General features: G+C 45.0%; 1 protein-coding gene across 6 annotated transcripts in view; it reads left to right on the forward strand.

The window, feature by feature from the left end:
• The window catches only part of AP1B1 (adaptor related protein complex 1 subunit beta 1), a 63916-nt gene that overhangs the window by 1780 nt on the left and 46729 nt on the right, over nucleotides 1-15407 (forward strand). Inside the window, exons 2-3 of one of the 6 annotated variants that reach the window (XM_066370552.1) lie at nucleotides 1669-1777; nucleotides 5176-5257. The exons of 2 other annotated variants lie outside the window; for them this stretch is intronic. The gene's annotated coding sequence lies outside the window, so the exon portion shown is untranslated. Of the gene's footprint in view, nucleotides 1-1668; nucleotides 1778-5175; nucleotides 5258-14914; nucleotides 14964-15407 lie in introns of all 6 variants that reach the window. 3 more of the 6 variants (XM_066370551.1, XM_066370554.1, XM_066370553.1) reach the window with 3 other exon arrangements.

Genomic DNA, 15407 nt, shown 5'->3' on the forward strand with positions numbered 1-15407 from the left:
CTTCTGAAGAAAGCTATGATGTAAATATTACTGTAGTACCTTTTTTAAAAATTCTATGATCTGTCCTCCCAGTTCCACTGAATTCACAGAAACTTAATATTGTCACCTAATCCCCATCCTTTCAAGAGAGGATTTGAGATGAAGTGACTTGTCACAGATGGTAGAAACATGAGCAGAGTTCAGAGCATTTGGCTCCCTATACTGAGGGCTCACACACAAGACTCCTCTGACCTCTTAGAAACTGTCATGAAGAGCAGCTTCACTAGTCCTCAAACAATCAGATCTCTTAGAGGTTATGTAGAAATTATTTATTGTGTGTGGGTTGAGCAGAGGTGTCATCCTAAGCGGCTGGAAGGGCTCAGAGGTATAATGGAGAAAGCACTTCTGCCTCCCCATCAGTCAGCTCTGGGTCTCACATACAGCTCAGCAGCTTCCTGATAGTGTGATCTGGACAGCTTACTTAGACTGGACCTGCTTTATATCAGCTTTAAAATACTGGCCACCACCTTCCTTCCCGTGCCCCCCTCCCACCCCCTGCCCAGCGCCGATGTGCATCAGCGATTACATGAGGAAATTTGTGCAGAGCCTATAATTGTTGTACTGGGCACCTTAACCCTGGGCAGTTGGTGCCTGCTGGGGTTCCATGCCTGAGGAAGGCTGTCACCCCTGGTTTGTGGGGTGTTACTTCCTTCTGCAAACAGACCTTTATATATCATAGGACTTGTCCCACCCTTCTCGTTTCACTTCCTAAAAGTGTTTCAGAACAAGTTCAGTTTGTTGGTCCTGCTGACTTTGGGCTTGGACTTTCATCTTTTTCTAGTCGTTTTCTGAAACTGTTGCATGTTTTGACTTCTCACTTCCCAGAAAACACCCCTCCTTGCACCAAAGCCTGAGATGCTTACAGTGAGCAAACATGGCTTGGATATGGGTTTTGCACTTTGGTGTATTTCTAAAAGCTGAGGGGGCATCTGTTACTTGAAGACATTTCTTTCTTTCTTTCTTCTTTTTCTTTTTCTTTTTGTGTGACGGATACAGAGAGAAGGACAGACAGGCAGGAAGGGAGATGAATGAGAAGCATCAATTCTTTGTTGTGGCAGCTTAGTTGTTCATTGATTGCTTTCTCATATGTGCCTTGATGGGGGGGGGGGCTACAGCATAGTGAGTCACTCAAGCTAGCAACCTTTGGGCTCAAGCCAGCGACTTTGGGGTTTCAAACCTGGATGCTCTGTGTCCCAGTCCGATGCTCTATTCCAGGGGTCGGGAACCTATGGCTCGAGAGCCAGATGTGGCTCTTTTGATGGCTGCATCTGGCTCACAGACAAATCTTTAATAAAAAAAATAATGCTAAAAATATAAAACATTCTCATGTATTACAATCCATTCATTTCATACTGCTCATATTCATGGTTGCAGGTGGCTGTAGCCAATCACAGCTGTTCTCCGGAACAACACAAAATTATTATTGGATAATGCGTAATGTACACGGGTCGTTGTATGGCTCTCATGGAATTACATTTTAAAATATGTGGCGTTCATGGCTCTCTCAGCCAAAAAGGTTCCCGACCTCTGCTCTATTCATTGCACCACCGCCTGGTCAGACAAGACATTTCTTTTTTTTTAATTTAAGGGTCACTCTTAAATTTTTTTAAATTTATTTATTCATTTTAGAGAAGAGAGAGAGGGAGAGGAACAGGAAGCGTCAACTCCCATATGTGCCTTAACCGGCGACCTCAGCGTTCCAGGTCGACGCTTTACCCACTGCACCAGCACAGGCCAGGCAAGACATTTCTTTTTTTTAATAGATCTTTTTGCCTAAGATAGGTCATTGATAAATTATCACAACCCAGAAATAGTTTTTGTGTTCTTTTTTCTCTTCACACAGAGAAAAACAAATAACTCCAGAAAGTATCACCTGAGCAGTTGGGGAATCCTTTTTAAAAAGTCCTGCTTGTCAGTGCCTCCTCATTGCCCTCAAGCTAAAACTCACATTCCTTAGCATGCATCCAAGGCCTTTTGGGCTCTGACCCCTACCTGGCTCTCTTCTGCCTCATCTCTCCTGTTCCACCCTCCAACCTTCTCCCACACTCCAAACAAACACTATTGCTTTTCTGCAAAGCTCCAGCTGTATACCTCTGTGTCTTTGCTTTATGCTGTTTCCACTGTTTGAACACTGTTTCCTGTCTCCATCTCCCTTTGCTGGACTACTTCTTAGTGCTTCCCATCTAAGATTATTCTCCCCTCCCACATAGCAGGCTTGAAGTAGATGCCCCTCTTTGATGTCCTATGGCAGTGGTCCCCAACCCCTGGGCTGTGGACCAGTATCAGTCCGTGGGCCATTTGGTGCCAGTCGCAGAGAAAGAATAAATAACTTACATTATTTCCGTTTTATTTATATTTAAGTCTGAACGATGTTTTATTTTTTAAAAATGACCAGATTCTCTCTGTTACATCCATCTAAGACTCACTCTTGATGCTTGTCTCGGTCACGTGATATATTTATCCGTCCCACCCTAAAGGCCAGTCCGTGAAAATATTTTCTGACATTAAACTGGTCTGTGGCCCAAAAAAGGTTGGGGACCACTGTCCTGTGGCACTGATCCTAAAGATTGTCATTGTCTGTTTACTTGTCTCTCTTCTAAGTAAGTGGCTCTTAATCCTTGGAGAGGACTCCTCTCTTAACTGTCTTTGTCTCCAGCACCTAGTCAAGGATCTGGCATGTAGTAGGTGCTCAGTAAGTGCTTGATAGATGAACAAATGAATGAATATTGCATTGAATTGTCAAGATTCCTTGACTCCTAGGGATTCAGAGCACTTTCCAGATGATCTGTCTATCTTCATGTCACCCTAGGGACATAGGGAGATATCTGATCAGTAGTGGAATTAACTATTCAAACTACTGTTGCTGCCACCCAGCCAGCCACCAGCCTGCTTCAAGGCCTCTAGAGCAGGGGTCAGGAATCTTTTTGGCTGAGAGAGCCATGAACGCCACATATTTTAAAATGTAATTCCATGAGCCTGACCAGGCGGTGGCGCAATGGATAGAGCGTTTGACTGGGATGCGGAAGGACCCAGGTTCGGGACCTCGAGGTCGCCAGCTTGAGCGCAGGCTCATCTGGTTTGAGCAAAACTCACCAGCTTGGACTCAAGTTCGCTGGCTCCAGCAAGGGGTTTACTCGGTCTGCTGAAGGCCCGCGGTCAAGGCACATATGAGAAAGCAGTCAATGAACAACTAAGGTGTCGCAATGCGCAATGAGAAACTAATGATTGATGCTTCTCATCTCTCTCCGTTCCTGTGTGTCTGTTCCTGTCTTTCCCTCTCTCTGACTCTCTCTCTGTCTCTGTAAAAAAGTAAATAAAAATAAATAAATAAATCTTTAAAATGTAATTCCGTGAGAGCCATACAACGACCCGTGTACATTAAGCATTATCCAATAAAAATTTGGTGTTGTCCCAGAGGACAACTGTGATTGGCTCCAGCCACCCGCGACCATGAACATGAATGGTATAAAATGAATGGATTGTAATACATGAGAATGTTTTATATTTTTAACGTTACCATTTATTTATTAAAGATTTGTCTGCGAGCCAGATGCAGCCATCAAAAGAGCCACATCTGGCTCGTGAGCTATAGGTTCCCGACCCCTGCTCTAGAGACCTGAGGGTTGGGGAATAGCAGGGATATGATATGTTGGTGGTAGTCTCTCTCCCTATGTAGTAGTAATAGTGGTTAACATTTGTCAAGTACCAGGTGTCTGGGCGCTGCTGAGGGCTTTGAATTTAATATATTTTAGATCACAAACCCCTCAGGTATGCAACATTATAATTCTTATTTTACAGTTATATGACTGTGCCTATTGTGTTGTAGTCCCCTGAAGAGGCCCCATTCTACCTGCTGTGGCCATCTTTCCTTTCCCAACCCCTTTTTCTTGGATTATCTCCTGTTATTTAGTGGAGCTGAGGAGGAGGTTCAGTTTGGTTCTAGGCTCCCAAGCCTCATGCTTTTTGGGCTCTGTGCCTGACACTGGGCTAAGTGAGAATAGGTAAACAAGCCAGACTGTTTCTGTCTGTCCTTGGTTTGCTTATTACATCCTAATCCTAATGGGGGAAAGAGACAAAGAAGAAATAGAAATCAAATGTAATAATTAGAAAAACTAATAAGCCATGAGGGAAACAGCAGCGTAGCCCCTAGCACCTGTTGAAATGTAAGTCAGATCTCAGGACTCCTGCTCAGAACTCTCATTGCCTCCCAGCTCATTGAGAAAAGCCAGAGACCTGAAAGGCCCCCTCCATTCTCTTCTGACCTCTTAACCTACTGGCCCCCTCCTTGCTCATTCAGCTGGAACCACCTCACCTTCCTGCTATTCCTCAAACAGGCAGTTACACTACCACCCTTGCACTGACAATTTCTTACGCCCAGATAATGTCACCTGTTATCTTCTCTAGGAGCCCTTCTGAGGCCATGCTGGTTAAATTTCAACCTCTCCCTCCCCCAAGCTTCCTATCCTGCTTTCCTGCTCTCTTTCTCCATAACACTTATTGCTATCTGAGATAACATATATTTTACTTATTTATCCTGCTGTGGTTCCTCCTAGAAATTTCATTCACGGTTGTATCCCCAGCATGTAGACCTGTTTATGGCATGTCAGTGGTGGTCAGTAAACTTATGACTAGGACAACCGGGGGTCGGGGGTGAGGATGGAAAAATTCCTGCTTATTATGTAGAGGGATGTTATCTTTGAAATGATGTAATCTAAACTGAGATTTGAAGGATAAATTAGAGCAGCCACTTAAGAAGCCAGAGGGGATAATCCAGGCAGAGGATCAGCAAGTGCTAAGGCAGTGAAGAGTTTGGCAGTTAGAGCAACACAGAAAAAGGCCTGGAGGGTTATAGGCAGAGCTCACACCATTGCCTATGTCAGAGCCCCCTCCACACCCCTCCCCCAGCATTTGTACCCCTACCTCCGCAACTCTGGTTACTCTGTGAACTGATGCATATGAGAGCAAGGGATAGTGTTCTGGCCTCACCAAATGAAGTGGCTTGAACATTTCTCCCATTGGAGTTGTTGCTACCTGATCATCTACCTTTTGCCCTTTTCTTTTCTCTTATCATTATTTACATTTATTGGCTGTAAAAGGGATTATGGGGTCTGGCATTTTCAATTTCGATTTTGACAGAATAGCATGACAACCAGAGCAGATGCAGCCCTGATCCTGGCAAACTCTGAATGGAACATTGGGAAGCTGCTCTCTAGCTCAGGTAGGTTTACAAAGCATAAAATTTCCCTAGTTGGAGAGTTGAGCACTAGTCATTCAAATATTTATTGAGCACCAGTATTTGCCAGGTACCCATCTAGGAGCTAGGAATACAAAATGGACAAAGTCCTTGTCCTCATGGAATTTATATTATGGAGGGGAAAAAATTAGGCAATATAAATACATTTTGTAGTATGTTAGTGATACATATTTTGAAGGAAAGTAGGAGGATAAGTAGAGCGGATTGGTTAGGGATGTGTATAATTGTAAATAAAGTGGTTAGAGAAGGCCTCAGTGAGGTGACATTTGAGCCAAGACTTAAAAGAAGCGAGGGCCTAAGCCAGGGGTCCCCAAACTTTTTACACAGGGGGCCAGTTCACTGTCCCTCAGACCGTTGGAGGGCCGGACTATAAAAAAAAACTATGAACATATCTTTTTTTAAAATAAAAAAACAAAACGGGAACAAATACAATATTTAAAATAAAGAACAAGTAAATTTAAATCAACAAACTGACCAGTATTTCAATGGGAACTATACTCCTCTCACTGACCACCAATGAAAGAGGTGCCCCTTCCGGAAGTGTGGCAGGGTCAGATAAATGGCCTCAGGGGGCCGCATGCGGCCCGCGGGCCATAGTTTGGGGACCACTGGACTAAGCCATGAGGCTGTTTAGAGAGAGAGTCCCCAGTAAAGTGAACTATGCATGCAAAGGCCTTGAGGTGGAAACATACCTATTTTGTACAAGGGTCAGCAAAGAGGCCTAATGTCTAGAACTGAGTGGTGATGGGGAAAATAGGGGAAAAGCGTTCAAAGAGGTAATGATAGGGTATGTGTGAGGGAGACAGAAAGGAGTGTGTATCTCCTATAGGACCCTGTAAGCCATGAGGCCATGTTAGGGACTTTGGCTTTTACTCTGAGTAAGGTGGAGAGGATTTTGAGCAGAGGAACACACCACTGTCTGACTTAAACTATAATAGGACTGTTCTGTCTGTTGCTGGGGTAGGTTGTAGGGGGCAGTGTATAAGCAGCTTTGTAGCAATCCCAATGGGAGGTGATATTGGACAGGAGCCTGGTGATAGTGATGGAGCTTGTGAGAAGTCACTTCATGGATTCTGGATTCATTCTGAAGGTAGACCCACTAGAATTTGCTGATAGATTAGATGACAGGATATGAGAGAGGGGGAGTGTGTTGTCAACAGTAACTGAATTTTTTGTCCTGAGAACCTGTTAAAGATGACGTTGGCAGTAACCAGGTAATGAAGACTGTAGGATGAGCCAGTTGGGTGTAGGAAGGAAGCAGGAGGTCAGTTTTTATCATATTAAGTTTGAGCTGCCTATCAGCAATATAGACATTCAAATTCAGGTATCAATTTAGGCAGTTTGGATATATGAGCAGGGAGTTCAGGGAAGAGGTTGGGTCTGGGGAGGTAAAGTTGTGAGTTGTCAGCATGCAGATGATGCAACCTTGACACTGGGTGAGATCATCAAAAAGGTAGTGTAAATGGAGAAGGGAAGATGTACCAGACCAGAGCCCTGGAGCACTCCAGTGCTGAAGGAGAGGGAGAGGAGGAAGAATCAACAAAGGAGACTGAGGAGCAGGCAGAGGTAGGAAGTAAAGCAGAGAACATGGAATCCGGGAGTCCAAGAGAGTGTATTAAGGAGGAGGGAGCAATCTGAATTGTCAAATGCTAGTCAGTGTGACTGTTCATTAGACAGGATCACTTGCATCTTCTGCTAGCAGGATCTGGCACACTCCGCATCCAAGGCCATCTTTTTTTTCTTTTTTTCTTTTTTGTATTTTTCTGAAGTTAGAAGCGGGGAGGCAGTCAGACAGACTCCCGCATGCACCCGACCAGGATCCACCTGGCATGCCCACCAGGAGGCGATGCTCTGCCCATCTGGGGTGTTGCTCTGCTGTGGTTGGAGCCATTCTAGCGCCTGAGGCAGAGGCCATGGAGCCATCCTCAACGGCTGGGCCAACTTTGCTCTAATGAAGCCTTGGCTACAGGAGGGAAAGAGAGAGAGAGAGGAAGGAGAGGGGGAAGGGTGGAGAAGCAGATGGGCACTTTTCCTGTGTGCCCCAATCAGGAATCGAACCCAGGACTTCCACACGCTGGGCTGACGCTCTACCACTGAGCAAACTGGCCAGGGTATTTTAAAATATTTTATTTATTGATTTTAGAGAAAGGAGAGAGAGAGAGAGAGAGAAAGAAAGAAAAATGGGGTAGAGCCCTGACCAGCTGGGTCAGCAGTAGAGCATCAGCCTGTCATATGAATGTCCCAGGTTCAGTTCCTGGTCAGGGCACACAGGAGTACTGACCATCTGCTTTTCCACCCCTCCTCCTCCTCTCTCTCTGTCTCTCTCTGTCTCTCTCTTCCTCTCCCGCAGTCATGGCTTGGTTGGAGTGAGTTGGCCCTGGGTGCTGAGGATGGCTCCATGGCCTCTCCTCATGTGCTAAAATAGCTTGGTTGCCGAGCAACGGAGCACTGGCTCCAGATGGGCAGAGCATCACTCCATATGGGGCTTGCTGGCTGGATCCCAGTCAGGGCACATGCAGCAGTCTGTCTCTCTGCCCCCTCACTTCTTAAGAAAAAGGAAAAAACAACAATAAAAAAAAAGGTGGGGTAAGAGCAGGAAGCATCAACTTGTAGTAGTTGCTTCTTGTATGTGCCTTGACTGGGCAAGCCTGTGATTTCAAACCAGCAACCTCAACGTTCTAGGTCGATGCTTTATCCACTGTGCCACCATAGGTCAGTCTCTAATTCCTCGTTTTCATTTAAAAGGTATTGCCTGACCAAGCAGTGGCACAGTGGATAGAGAGTTGGACTGGGATGCCGAGGGCCCAGGTTCGAGACTCCAAGGTCGCCAGTTTGAGCGCGGCTCACCAGCTTGGACCCAAGGTCTCTGGCTTGAGCAAGGGGTTACTCGGTCTGCTGAAGGTCCACAGTCAAGGCACATATGAGAAAGCAATCAATGAACAACTAAGGTGTTGTAATGAAAAACTAATAATTGATGCTTCTCATCTCTCTCCGTTCCTGTCTGTGTCTGTCCCTATCTGTCCCTCTCTCTGACTCTCTCTCTGTGTCTGTAAAAAAAAAAAAAAAAAAAAAAAAAAAAAAAAAAAATTTAAAAGGTATTAGAAGAGGGGCTATAAATCACTTAGCATAGAGCCTGCACACCAGACAGTGCTACCAATGGTTGAGTTATTCTCCATTTGCCCTCTGTTAGGCTGGTATCTTGTGGGTCTTATCCATGTCACCCTCAGCCCTCCCTTTCCAAATCTAATCTATCTTTTCATATTTAGGCAAGCCCCTTCTTCATCTAAGAGGGCTTCCCTTGATGCTCCACCAGTTTCAGAACTCTTCTTCTCTGAGCATTGTTGACGGTTATCAGGAAGACATGACCACTCTGCTGGTCATCTGCAGTCTCTTACCTAGTAAGAATGATGGAGAAAAGACTGTCCTTTGTCTACTGTGTGCATTCTTCTGTGTGGGGCCCAGAGCTGACAGTGCTCCTGCACGCTGTTACACATGCTGAATGGGTGACTGAACCCTGACGGATCTTCACAAAATGTTCCAGTTGTAGTTGTGTAGGTGGGAAAACTGAGATGTTGGGCTTTGTTCTGTAGTCTCTGGCCTCTTTCTCATCATCTTAATTAACTTATTATTCAGAAGAAGTTCCTGTTACTTTTTTTTTCAAATCCAGAGGAATGTTTCTTCATCTTTTTATCTCTTTTTCAAAGTATAAGAGAAAATTTATTTGGAAAGCTACAGAGGTAGTAGAAGTGAGCCAGCTAGGCTGCATAGGCTCAGGAAACAAGTTACAGAGACAGAAGAGCCCTTGGAGCTCAGGAGAGAGAAGGGCTAAGGTATCGCACCGGGGTTGGGAGGGGTGTGGAGAGGGGAAAGGGAAGACACAGGCATGCTCTCAGGAGGGATAGCGCCAACTTTTCTTTTTCTTGACAGCAGGTATGTCCACACATTACTGTTCATAGATAGTTGAGAACTGGCACCTGATTCTAAAATTAGGGTCTAGGGACTCAGTACTGATATTAGGAACATTTGTGTGTGGCATTTGCTTGCCTTTAGTTTCTTTTTCACTTAAGGCTTTAATTGTTAGTGAGTCTCAGGAGATTGATTTTGACCAGTTTTCATTCAGATCCCAGGAGACCCATATCTTGGCAAACTCATCTAAATAGGGTTTTACCAGGCACATCACCAACCTTGACGTTTCTGCTGTCCAAACTGGATGGACTGGTCCTAAAATAACCTGTCATTCAACTTTTCAGGAGCTCTGCAGGGATGTGTGGCAACATATTTTACATAGACTTTAGCCTGGAGTGTGTGTGCTTTGCTAGGGCTTCATTCAGAGAAGAGTTCCTTTGCTTGACAGAATGGGACATGTGGGACCTCATTATGGAGCAGGAGTGGAGAGTATTGGCACTACCATTTTCTAGCTACGTGACTTCAGAAGGTTGCCATGACCTCTCTGGGCTTCAGTTTCCTCATCTGTACACTTGGGATTTTAGCAATACCCTTGACTTTGAAGTGTCCAGGCCATAATGCACATCCGTTTGCCATTATTACTATTACCACTGCCACTTTTGTTCTGAATTTCATGCCAAGCCTGAAGAAGAATAGCTTATTTTCTCATAGTTATTGAGCCAGCTTGAAAGAGCCTGCCTGTCTGAGTTTGGTGACTATTTATCTCGGGGAATAAGTCTGAAGCCTGGTTTCTCTACTGCTGACTCACCTTTTAATCTTCAAGTTGGCCTTGTCTCTTTCCCTGTCTGTAAAGTGAACTTAAGTCCCTACCTGTAGGACCTTTTTCTTAGGAGACTATCAGACCACTGAGGAGTGGTGAGTAGAATCCATTAAACTCTGAGTTTCATGTGGGGGGAGGGGCACAATCCAGAGCATGGCACATAGTAGGAGAATATTTGTGGAATAAATCAATCTCTGCCCTTGAGACAGAACTGAAATGACAAAACCTGTGGGAGGATCAACGTTTGACTTTTCTGTTCCAAATGAAGAAATGGTGGCACCACCCTTACCCATTTTCTTCACTCTTCCTAGCTTTGTCTTGACTGTCTTTGAGCTAACACGTGCCTTGGAGCAAGTTTCTGAACAAATATTCATCAGGCAAGAGTTTACAGTGACAGTTGTCAACACTGAGGTTGAAAGCTACCTGTGCGGACTTTCAGGGATCAGTTTTCCCTGCCTGAATATCCTTGAATTCAGAGATGGGTCTTGGCAGCTGGATCAGACCTTGCCAAATATCTCTTTTCCTTTTCCTTTCCAAACACTTCTCTGGCTGATCTCACAATACCAGTTGTCTCCCTTGTTAATTTACTGCTGATTCTCTGAGAGTGCAGTGTGCTGTGCTTATGCTGCCGACTGCTGACTTCATGCCTCTCATCCAATTGCAGGGCATTGACTGCTCTGACATGAATCACTGCCCTGAGCTATTATAGAATAGCCTTTACCTGGCCATTGGCTGGCCATTTGGGGGAATTAATTAGCTTGTTATTGTTTTCCTTCCTACTGAAGACTTAATAAGGTTTGCTGGCCCTAGCTGCATTCTGAATTTTTCTCTTTTGTCCTCTTGGGAATGTATTTTGTCATGCTTCAAGAATGATCATGCTCCATTTTCTTGGTTCATACCCAGGAAGAATACTCATTGGTAAGGAAATGGGTTTGTCATAGAATGTGAGGTGTGGGAGGGACTTTATCTGTCATTTAATAGACTGGTTCTCAAACTGTCTCATGAAACATGGCTTGTCTGAAGGGCCCCGGGTCAGGAAAGGAGAAGTGGAATGATTCAGATTCTAGGCCCCTGTTGGTCAGATAAGTTTGTAAATATGATATATATGTTTGCTCGCTTACAGTTTGCATTAGGTATGGGGGACAGGCTGTAAGCAGGCAGGGTCATTATAGCCTAAGGCTTAGTTTTAACACTAAGCCTTTCCCACCCTAAGTGACTTTGTATCAGAGACTTCCTTGTTTGTATATTAGATTAAAGGTTTTGATTTCTACACTATAAAATGGGGCAGAGGAGCCCATGCTGGAGGAGAGCAGAGAAAGGCCACATGGAGGAGAGGAGAAGCAGCCAAGATGGCGGAGTGCTGAAGAAGAAGCCAGTTTGTGCAGAGAGAAGGAGATGGGGAACAGAAGTGAATAAGGCTGGTGAGGTAGGAACCTTTGATTCTAGGAAACTCGGATGAGTCAGTGGCTTTGGGAGCCTGGAATGGAAAGGGAAGTGTTTTCCCACTGTGTGTATTTCTTGCCTGCCAGGTGCAAGCTAGGATTAAAAGGTAATGGCCCACCAGTTCTTGGCTCTGTTGTTTCATTACCGTCTTTCCGAATCAAATGCAAACCTGCATGGGCCAGGCAGCTGTGATGGTGGCCACGGCTACTGGCTTTACAGCCCCCACCTAGGTCAACTAGAGCAGTCCCCCTTCTATTTTTTATTTTTTAATTTCTTTTAACAATAGAAATTTATTTTCTTACAATTCTGGGGGCTGTGCCTGACCTCTGGTGGCGCAGTGGATAAAGCGTCAACTTGGAATGCTGTGGTCACTCATTCAGAATACTAGGCTTGCCTGGTCAAGGCACACATGAGAACCAATTACTATGAGTTTATGCTGCCTGCTCCTCCTGTACCCAATTCTCTCTCTTCTCTCTCTAAAATCAGTAAATCTTTAAAAAAACAATTCTTGGGGCTAGAAATCTGAGATCAAGGTGTTGGCAGGGTTGGTTTCTTCTGGTCTCATTGACTTTTTATTTTTATGTATTTATTTTTGAGAGAGAGAGAGAGAGACAGACAAAGGGAGAGAAATGAGAAGCATCAGCTTGCAGTTGCATCACTTCTAGTTGTTTATTGATTGCTTCTCATACATGTCACGACCTTGGGCTTCAAGCCAGCAATCTCTGGGCTCAAGCCAGCAGCCATAGGATGATGTCGATGATCCCATAATCAAGATGGTGAGCCTGCACTGGAGCCAGATGAGCCCATGTTCAAGTGACGATCTCTGGTTTCGAACCTGGGACCTCAGTGTCCCTGGTCAACGCTCTATCCACTGCACCACCCCAATCAGACCCACTTTTGTTTAAAAAGTTTAAAAGGGCCCTGGCCGGTTGGCTCAGTGGTAGAGCGTTGGCCTGGCGTGCAGGAGTCCCGGGTTCGATTCCCAACCAGGGCACACAGGAGAAGTGCCCATCTGCTTCTCCGCCCCTCTCCCTCTCCTTCCTGTCTCTCTCTTACCCTCCCGTAGCCAAGGCTCCACTGGAGCAAAGTTTGCCCAGGCACTGGGGATGGCTCTGTGGCCTCTGCCTCAGGCGCTAGAATGGCTCTGGTTGCAACAGAGCGATGCCCCAGATGGGCAGAGCATCGCCCCCTGGTGGGCATGCCGGGTGGATCCCGGTCAGGCGCATGCGGGAGTCTGTCTGACTGCCTCCCCTTTTCTAACTTCAGAAAAATACAAAAAAAAAAAAGTTTAAAAGTTTCAATTTAAGAAACATCGAAACCTGCAAGAATTTTTATAACTTTGAGCCAAACTGTCGACAGTTGCTGGAAGCAGAATCTCAATGGATTGATAAAGAGATCTGGAAAATAGTTTCACCACTTATTTTATACATCGGAATCTGTAAAGCCAGTTGCCGTGGCCACCATCACAGCTGCCTGGCCCATGCAGGTTCGCATTAGATTCGGACAGATGGTAATGAAACAATGGAGCCAAGAACTGGTGGGCCATTACCTTTAATCCTAGTTTACACCCGGTGGGCAAGTAAAAACATACACTGGGCTCCAAAACCCACTCATTCAGTGCTCACAAAGCTACTGACTTATCCGACTTTCCTACAATCAAAGGTTTCTAACCTCACCAGTCTCATTCACCTCTGTTTCCCATCTCCTCTCTGCACAAACTGGCTTCTCCTTCAACACTACGCCATCTTGGCTGCTTCTCCTGGCCTCCTCCACATGGCCTCTCTCTTCTCTTCTCTCTGCTCTCTCTTCTAATGCTAAACTCAGGAACCAGCAAGCTCCCAGTCTGCCCCACTTTATAGTGCAGAAATCAAAACCTTTAATATACAAAATAGGTAAGTCTCTAATACAAAGTCACTTATCTGAGGCATGATGGGATTGTACCACCCCACATCAAAAAGAGTGGGAAAGGCTTAGTCCTAAAACCAAGCCCCAGGCTACAAGGATCCTGCCTGCCCACAACCCGCCCCCAACACACATTAATATCACCTGGGCGTTGGGCTTCCGCAAGGGCAGTGCCATCTTTAACAAAGTGGGCATAATATATTTTATCTGCCCAACAGAGTCAAAGGGGAAAACATAAGGGGGATTTACAGGGAATCCATTGGTGATAGATTAGTAAGGCAGGAGAAAGCAAAACCGGGAAATTTTGGGGATTGAATAAAAATTAAAATTTATACTCATACTTCTTTTACATAGGCAGTTAAAGGATAGTTAACAGTTAACAATGAAAATGATAATAACAATGAGGGGATTTGTGGGCTCTGCTTTAGTGTGGTGGCTGTGCCCTGAGGAATCTGGAAAATATTACTCTGACATTTCAAAGGGATGTTATTGAAGATGCAAAAAAAGACAACAGTTAAGATAAACATTGACCTTTGTTAGAAAAAAGATACCACCTTAGGACAAGACTGCCTGCCATGAACTGCTTTTAGTTAGAAAAGTTTTAATTTCAGAACTTCTCTATGGTTACGTTAGGCAATGAGTTTGCAAGGCCACCATGCAGGCCTCTCCTGAGCTTATCAATTCAGCATGTGGCCACTTTTTCATCCAGAAAAGCAAGGAGGGGCTTGAAAAGCCATAAATCTGGTTGAATTCTCTTGTTTGACAGTTGGTAAAAGTAAGGCTCAGAGATGGAAGGATTTGCCCAGGATCACACAGCTGTTGGTAAAAGCTGGATTTCCTGGCAGCTGTCTTGGCATTGGATCAGCTTTGCCATGTTTGTTGAAAGTTAACTGCAAAACCTTATGTTTCTGGTCTGTCCAGTCATCTTTATCTGGCATTCATCAGGGAATCCTCTTGTCTTAATCTAGTATAGGTCCTTGGTTTTTGTAGCTTCTCTCAGAACCTGTCTTTTCATTCATTTTGTCAGCAAACATTTGGTGAGCCCCCAGAATGTGCCAGGCATAGTGCCACATTAAACAGGACAGATCCCAAATTAAGAGTTGTGAATAGGGCTGTGGAGAAGTCCACAATAATTGAGTCAAGTGTCAGAGAAGCCCCTGCCACTTGGGTCCAGGGAAGGCTCCCTTGGTGTAGCAGTGTATGCACTGAGACTGCAGGATTGTAAGGTGGTCAGCAATGGGGAAAGGTCACGAGACCCCAGACCCGGGAACTTGGCTAGAACTGCCCACATCCATACGTGCCAAAAGAAATTTCCCTGAAGCCCTTTGGAAAAGAGCGACTGTCTGCCAGCCAGTGAGATTTTACCACGTCATATTAGCTCGACCACCCTACAGACCCTTTAAATATCCCCAACGCGGGTCACCCCATGCGACTTCCCTGGCTTCTGTCCCGCAGGACCAGAGAACCTCATGGGGCGGGATGCGCCGTACTAAATAAAGCTTTCGCTGTTCCACACTTTGTGGCTACACCCCTTCCTTCTTCCTCGGCAGGGAAAAATACCTTACAAGGATGAGCCCAAGGCTGGGAACAGTGTTTCAGGTAGATGTACCATTGTTTTCTAAACTGTATTATATGATATTTAAGAGTCGTGTTTCGGGCACACAGGATATAAAATTCCCAAGATATAAAAAGGCGAATGATGAATGGTCAGTGTGGGTCAAATAAGTTTGCAAATATGATATATGTGTTTGCTCGCTTATAGTTTGCATTGGATGTGGAGGACAGGCTGTAAGCAGGCAGGGTCCTTATAGCCTAAGGCTTAGTTTTAAGAGTAGGCTTTTCCCCACACCCTTGACTGTTGCTTGATAGGGGGTAGTGCACTCTTATGAAAAATCCAGTTATGCCTCAGATAAGTGACTTTGTATCAAAGACTTCCTTGTTTGTATATTGGATTAAAGGTTTTGATTTCTACACTATAAAATGGAGCAGAGGAACCCATGTTGGAGGAAAGCAGAGAAAGGCCACATGGAGGAGAGGAGAAGC

The sequence above is a fragment of the Saccopteryx leptura genome, chromosome 2, assembly GCF_036850995.1.
Source record: "Saccopteryx leptura isolate mSacLep1 chromosome 2, mSacLep1_pri_phased_curated, whole genome shotgun sequence".
Lineage (NCBI taxonomy): Eukaryota > Metazoa > Chordata > Mammalia > Chiroptera > Emballonuridae > Saccopteryx > Saccopteryx leptura.